The 7,597-nt window shown below is 40.7% G+C and overlaps 1 non-coding gene across 1 annotated transcript; it reads left to right on the forward strand.

Moving 5' to 3' along the window:
• The first annotated feature begins 4,544 nt into the window (after window positions 1-4,544).
• Window positions 4,545-4,651, forward strand: LOC145637512 (small nucleolar RNA R71). Its single transcript, XR_014114287.1, has one exon. It is a non-coding gene; the product is annotated as a small nucleolar RNA R71 (small nucleolar RNA).
• The last annotated feature ends 2,946 nt before the right edge of the window (window positions 4,652-7,597 follow it).

Here is a 7,597-nt window from a genome sequence, read left to right on the forward strand (position 1 = left end):
TGGATTTTTTTATTTTTCAAATTTTTTTGTATTTTTATATATAAAGAAAGCAATAAAACTAAATTAGGAAGCAAATGAAAACTACACTAGAAAGCAAGTAAATAGAGAGAAAGGAAAGAGAGTTACCAAGCGAAAGATTACCCCCCCAAGCCAAATCAAGCAATGCCCTCATTGACTTGGGAGTGTAACCTACTCCTCATCCATCCTCGAATAGCCGCCACCACCATGGCTAGGACCGGCCCCTCCATGGCTCGAACCACCACCTCCATAACCCGAACCACCTGCAAAATAGTTAGGGTCCACATTCCCCCCAAGTCCGCCAAAAGGTACATCGGTCCCATAACCATGGACCGATGAGTAGTCGACATAGGTACCGTAGGCACTTGGGTCCGTGTATCCCCCCTGCGGATATTGGAACCAATCAGGGACAAGTGAATCGGGGGGAATAGCCCCCCGACGGGCATAATCATCATACATAGGGTATAAACCCTGCCCTAAGTTCCTCTCCACAACCCTAACCCTAGCATCTAGGGCTCCTACCCTAGTGTCCAAATTCCTAACCATACCCTCCATCCTCCCTTGCCCACTCTCTATCCGATCCAATTGGCTTCTAAAAGCCGAAAAGTCATATGGGGCGTTAGGGTCGATGTTGTAGTTGGTTGAGGAAGTGGGAATGTTATGTGTGTAGTGTTGGGGTGATGGTTGGTGGAAATGTTGTGGTGGTGAGGGAGGTGCTTGGTGGTGTGTTTGGGCCTCCCCTTGGTCTCCTAATTCAAAGGTATAAGAGGGAAGACCCTTCTCAAATTTGGTTAAGGCCGGGTTAGGTAAGGTGAAAGCGTTGTCTCTTCTACCCGACTCCCTATAAATCACCCTCCAAGTCTCACCCCCTATCACATTTATCCAATTAAGGCTTCCTAAGTAGGGTGCGTCCATTAAGGTTGGTCCGGCTACCTTACCATCACCGCTAGGGGTCCAACTAAGGTATTTAACCGCTATGTGGGTTACTAACCCACCAAAGTAAATTGGGACCCTAGACCTACCCGATTCGGCCGCATTGGCCACCCTCTGGAAGTGTTGGGCCATCCTATAAACTATGTTAAGCTTGTCACTCTTAGGAATCATGTATGACCCTAATAGTTCTAGTTCATCCCTCCTCACATTTGCCGGTTCATGCCTCCCAAAGATGGTAAGGCCAACAAACCGTTGCCAAAGTTTTGGCACGGGATGTTGAATCCAAGTGCCCTTGGCATGTTGGAGGTTCAAGTTAGGATTCCCCGTTAGAGCATGGTAGACAAAAGTAATGTTGTCTTGGGGTGGTTCAATTGGTCTATCGGCTTTCAAATCAAACAATTTTCCAAAATCTTTCAAAGAAAATCTAACATCATTATTAAACAATCGAAATTGAACATGAGAGATTAAAGCATTTGATTTTATGACATTAAAACTAGAAATGAATTCTAAAGTCAAATAATCATAAGTATCATAGTGTAATGTGAACAAACCACTCATGCCAATTCCTTTGAACAATTTTTCAACATGTTTATCAATTCCTAGTCTAGAAAGCGTAGGATGATGAATAAAACGGGTAGGAATTACCTGCCGTGAGATGAGGTTGAGCATCCTTTGCCTTTGCTCTTGAGTGGTGATGACCACCCTCTCCCACCCCGGAATTTGCAACTCCGGGTCAATGCTGGGTGCTTGTTGCCTCGATCCTTCACCCCTTACAGTTCTAGACCTCTTGAAATCCATTTTATGTGAAAGTAGTAGGAATTGAAGCTTTCTCTCTCTTAGGGTTTGAGAAGAAATTGAGAGAAAGTGTTGAAAATTTAGTGTAGATTGTAGAGGAAGATGAGAGGAGTTGGAAAATGAAAGAATTTTTAAGTTTGGATGGAAGAATTGGAGGAGATCTTGGATTGAAGTGTGAGTTGAAGGTTTGAAAATGGAGGTTTTAGAGAGAGAAAGTGAGATGAAGAAGATGAAATAAGGAGAAAGTGAGGAAAGAAAGAAGAGGAAAGGAAATAAAGGGGGGGACGGCCATAATGCGCGCCCGATCGGGCAAGACTCGACCGATCGGGCGAACTATCAGAATTTCAAAATCTCTGTTGCCCGCCCGATAGGGCGAATTAAAGGCTGAAATCTGGGTTGCTTGCGCGCCCGATCGGGCCCGAGCAGCTTTTGTTTTTTTTCTCCGAATTCTTTTCTTCTTCAAATTTTTCTAAGTCTTTATACCTGTCAAATTCATACCTGTACAACAACACTTAAAACTGGTGAAATATCAATCTCCTCGCCTCTCTAAAAAAAACAAAAATAAGGAAAAGGAAAACTAATCTAGAAAGCATGAAATACGGGTTGCCTCCCGCAAAGCGCTGGTTTATCTAAGTCCCGCACGACCTTCTTACCAAGTACAATTCCTAGGACCCTTGGCCTAACGCTTGATCGGGTGGTTTCTCACCCGGTCTAGCGATGTTTAGGTTGCGATGCGGCTTCCTGACATAACCTGTGGGACGCCAAGTCGCCTTATCTGGTGGATCCTCCTTGACTTGGACTGGGGGATCTTCAATGCTACGCACTAAAAACCCTTCTTTGATCGAATGTTGCTTCAAATTGTCATTGCGTTCAACACTTACAACTCGATCTGGCGGAACACTTACCGTAGGCTCGATTCGCACAACTTGCTCGATCGGTTCCACTTGTTCATCCTTGAAACCAAGACCAACATTGTAGAGTGCTCTTTCTATTGCATCGACCTCCTTCTGCCATTTGTCTACCTCATCTGAAAAGGATGCAACACAAGATACCGCCTCCAAGGGATCTTTTTCAAGAGCTTGGGGCTTGTTAGAATAATTTACAACCACATTAACACTGAAACATTTCTCCTCAGTCATGGAGCTTTTGGGGGCATTATTCAGATTAAAAACAACTTTATCGTCCCCTACTGATAGTGTTAACTTACCACTTCTTACATCTATGACTGCTCCTGCAGTGTTGAGGAATGGTCTACCCAAAATAATCGGGGTTTGCATATCCTCAGCCATATCAAGGACAACAAAATCTACAGGTATATAAAATTTACCTACTCTAACGGGAACATCCTCTAAAACACCTAGGGGGTATTTGAAAGAACGGTCGGCCAATTGCAGAGTTATATTTGTAGCCTTTAATTTACCCATATTCAACTTAGAACACACAGATAATGGCATGACGCTAACACTAGCACCCAAATCACATAATGCATTATCAATCAAGAGATTGCCAATATGACAAGGGATAGAAAAACTACCCGGATCTTTTAATTTAGGTGGAGACTTATTTTGAAGTACGGCACTACACTCTGTAGTGAAAGCTACTGTCTCTACCTCACTAATAGACCTTTTTCTCGTCAAATTTCTTTCATAAATTTTGCATATGAGGGGATTTGTGTGATCAATTCAGTAAAGGGAACTGTTACCTTCAAATCTTTAACCACCTCCAGGAACTTACCAAACTGCTTATCCAAGTTTGTCTTCAATTGACGATTAGGGAAAGGAAGTTTGATGATTGGCTTTTGAGCATTCTTATTCTTGTCTGGAGTAGCCACCTTCTCTGGAGTTTTACCCTGCAATGTAGAATTAGATATGTTAGTATTATCCTTTAGCCTTGCAGGGCTATCAACTACATTGTTTGGTTTAATGGAATCAAGATTAGCATTATTTAATAAAATAGGTTCATCAACTCTGGGCATAGAGGGCCCTTCATAGTTTGAACCACTCCTTAGAGTAATTGCAAATGATTGATCCGTAGGCCTAGTCGGCTGTGCCGGCAGGGCTCCCTATTGGCGTGCTTGTAGAGTAGCGGAGAGTTGCGCAATTTGATTATCTACAATTTTATTATGCGCTAGAATTTGATCAATTGTCGCATCCCTGCTCTCCATGTGCTTTTTCATATTGACCAACATTGCTCTAATTTCCCCCAAAGAAGGGTCGGAAGATGAGGGGGGTTGTTGTGGTTGATTTTTCTGGCTAGCATTGGGGTGATAATATTTCTGTTGCTATTGTTGTGGCACCTGTGGTTCTTGTGGTGGTGGATTTTGAACAATAGTGCTCCGGTAGGAAAGGTATGGATGATTCCGATACCAAGGATTGTAAGTGTTGGAGTATGGGTTTTTCTGCCTATAAGCTTGAAAGGCGTTAACTTGCTCAACGGAACTCCTGCAATCCTGCTCCCAATGACCTACAATACCACAATTTTCACAGAAAGCCTCATTAGAATTATTATTAATCGCAGAAACATTGGCTACATTAGCAGTGCTCAGATTATCTAATTTTTGGCTAATAGAGGTTAGTTGAGCTTGCAAAAAGGATACAGAGTCGACACTATGTTTCCCCTTGATAGCAAATCCTCTGGGATTCCCATATTGGGAATTGTGTATCGCCATATCTTCAATAACCTGACCTGCATCATCAACATTAAGATTCATGAATCTCCCACTAGCTGCAGAGTCTAAAATTATTCTAGAAGAATTTCCAATGCCGTTATAAAAGGCTTGGATTAACAGCCATTGTGCTAAATTATGGTGGGGGCATTCTCTTTGTAAGTCCTTGAACCTCTCCCAAGCCTCATATAAAGACTCATCGGCTTCTTGGGCAAAGTTCTGAATCGCACTCCGTAGTACTGCTGTTCTCTCTGCAGGATAATACTTGTTATAGAAATTCAAAACAAGAGTTTCCCAATCGGTTATACCAAGTGTAGTTCTATTTAAGCCATTAAACCACAATTTAGCTTTTCCAGTTAAAGAGAAGGGAAAGAGAATATCCCTGATCTGGTCTTGAGTGACCCCGGCTTGTCTGATGGTGTTGCAATATTGACAATAGTCGGCAATGTGAAGATTCGGGTCTTCACCCTTTGCTCCACTGAATTGCTTCCTCTCTATCATCGTTATAAATTGAGGTTTAATTTCAAATTGAACCCCATCAAGAGCCGGAGTAGGGGTGAGATGTGGAAAATCCGTAAGCTTTGGTTGTGAATAATCACTAAGCTTCTTTGGAGCCGCCATCTCTTATTCTGTGTCTGATGATGTCTTTGAATTGCTAGAATCAGTTGGAGGATCGCGGTGATTATTGTTAGTATCACCAGAATCCGCCAGGATTTTCTTGTAGAAGTTTTTCTGTCTATGGAAGGAACGTTCGATCTCAGGAACGAAAGGGATGTAACCTGATCTGGAACACCTGGGCATAAAAAAAACTAGAAGCAAATATGAGATTTGTCTCAGAGAACCAACGCTCTCTGAGACAAAAGAGAAATAATCTAGACTACAAAAACAATCAGAAATAAAAATAAAACCGTTTCCCCGGCAACGGCGCCAAATTTTGACAGGGTAAAGTCGTATCCCCTAATCAAAAATAATTACCTAAATCACTACCTAAGGTAGATAGGGAAGTAGGGTCGATCTCCACAGGGAAACAAGTCTTTTTATTCCTAATTAATTATTATAATCTAAATTATTTAAGTAACCAATATTTATAATTAAGTATGAAACTAAACTACAAAGAATAAGAGTAAGGAGAAAACAATATATAAAGGGATCTAGGGCATAGGTTCACCAATAAATAATACTTCAGGGTAAAACATAGTAATCAATCATTGACATTGCATAAATAACATGATTAATAGGCTCTCGCAATTTATTAATCAACATAGATCTAACAGGCTCTCGCAATTTATTAATCAACATAGATCTAACAGGCTCTCGCAATTTACTAGACCTAAGTCCTTATTGAAAATATCCTTTAATATCAAATTAACATTTGCTCGATTCATCAATTTAATATTGCTATACTTTTACAAGCCGCAATTGTAAAACATTAAAACAATCCAATAAGAAATTATCATGCAATACCAATAATCAATAATAGTCAATCATCAATGCATCAATTGACCAGATTGTAAAGGGCTCTCGCTACGTATTACAATCACACAATTACTTCATCGGTATTAAATCTCATCTCTCGAATCTTGACTTAACCATTTATAAATTAACTTGCCTATTGAAACTAGACCTAAACATTAATTCTCATCTCTCGATTCTTGACTCAATATTGTCAAACTCATGCATAAAAGATAGGCCTAATCTAGTCATAGAGCATTAATCCAATCAATAGGAAATTAATCTAGCATTGATAATTAACAACATTAATTTACCCCTTCATATTATTTATTAGATCCCCATAAACCCTAGAAATTAAACTACTCACACATATTAAAAACTAAACTAATCAAAGTAATAAAATAAATCATGATGAAAGGAATAAAATAAATAACTAAGATTAAAGGAAGAGAAATCGTTACCAAAATAAATCTGGAATTAATGAAAGAATTAAGAACAAGGGTTAGAGAGAGTTTTCGAGAGAGAAAACTAAGTAGAGAGAGAAAGTCTAAGAAGGAAGAGATAAGTAATATTCATCGTCCTAAAAACGTACTTAAAACAAAACTAAAACAACTCCTAATTAGAAACTAATTGCTCGTCAAAAGACCCTTTCAAGAAACACGCGCCCGATCGGGCTAGAGGCCGCCCGATCGGGCGCGCCTTTTTTGCTATGCTCCTACTGATGTGCCGCGCCCGATCAAGCTAGCAGCTCACCCGATCGGGCGCGCCTTTGGCCACGCACCAGCACACTTGTGTGCCTTGCCCGATCGAGCTAAGCTGCCCGATCGGGCCCTTGCTTCACCTCGAGGCTCGGAGCTTCGATTGGGCTTATTTCTTCGGCCCAATCCGGATATCCACTTAGGGTCTTGATCACTCGGTCCATATACCTCGGTATCCCGATTACCGAGCCCTTAATCACCGGCTCTCACCGGTCTTGGGCTCTAAAAGTGGCCGTGTTTCTCCAATGCTCGTGATTGCTCCAAAATATCTCGGGAAAATACTCCAAAAGCATAAATCCCTGCAAAAGTCAACCAAATCTACGAAAACACTGGAAAACACCGATTAGTAATAAAAGTGGCTCTAAAGAGCCAAAAACACTACTAATTATGACCGAGGGACGGGGGTAAAATACCATATAAAATGGACACATCATAACCCATATCCCGAACTTTAGAGAACTAGATCCATGGTTAAGTTGCAAACTCATTGCATCATGTTGTGCCTACTTGACTAATTGTGCATTATTTGTTATGCATATTCTATGTGTTTTTCCTAACTGTTTGTTTGGCTTGTGTTAAGACTAAATAAACTGATTAATGAGAAAAAGAACTTTTCCTAATAATTAATTAATTAATATGAGTAATTAAAGTCTAATAATTTAATCAGAGTTGACTTAGTACGACATTAGGCATACCTTGTAGAGTAATAATACCGAAAGCAATTCCATATCGACGTTTCAGCAATGGCGCCGAGATTTAAACTGCAGCGCCACTCTGTGGAGCGTAGCACCAGGCGACAGTCCTGTCGTCTGGCGCTACACTACAAAGAAAGGCGCCAGTTTTGTCGTTTTGGCGACAGTTCGGTTTATTGCTCGAGCCATCACCTTGTGTCTAATTGAATAGCTTTCTAATCAATTCGGTTAATTTTTATTAATAATAATACCGTGTCAAGTCCTTAATCGAGTCTAGGCACTAA

Source organism: Chenopodium album, chromosome 6 (genome assembly GCF_948465745.1).
Source record: "Chenopodium album chromosome 6, dcCheAlbu1.1, whole genome shotgun sequence".
NCBI lineage: Eukaryota > Viridiplantae > Streptophyta > Magnoliopsida > Caryophyllales > Amaranthaceae > Chenopodium > Chenopodium album.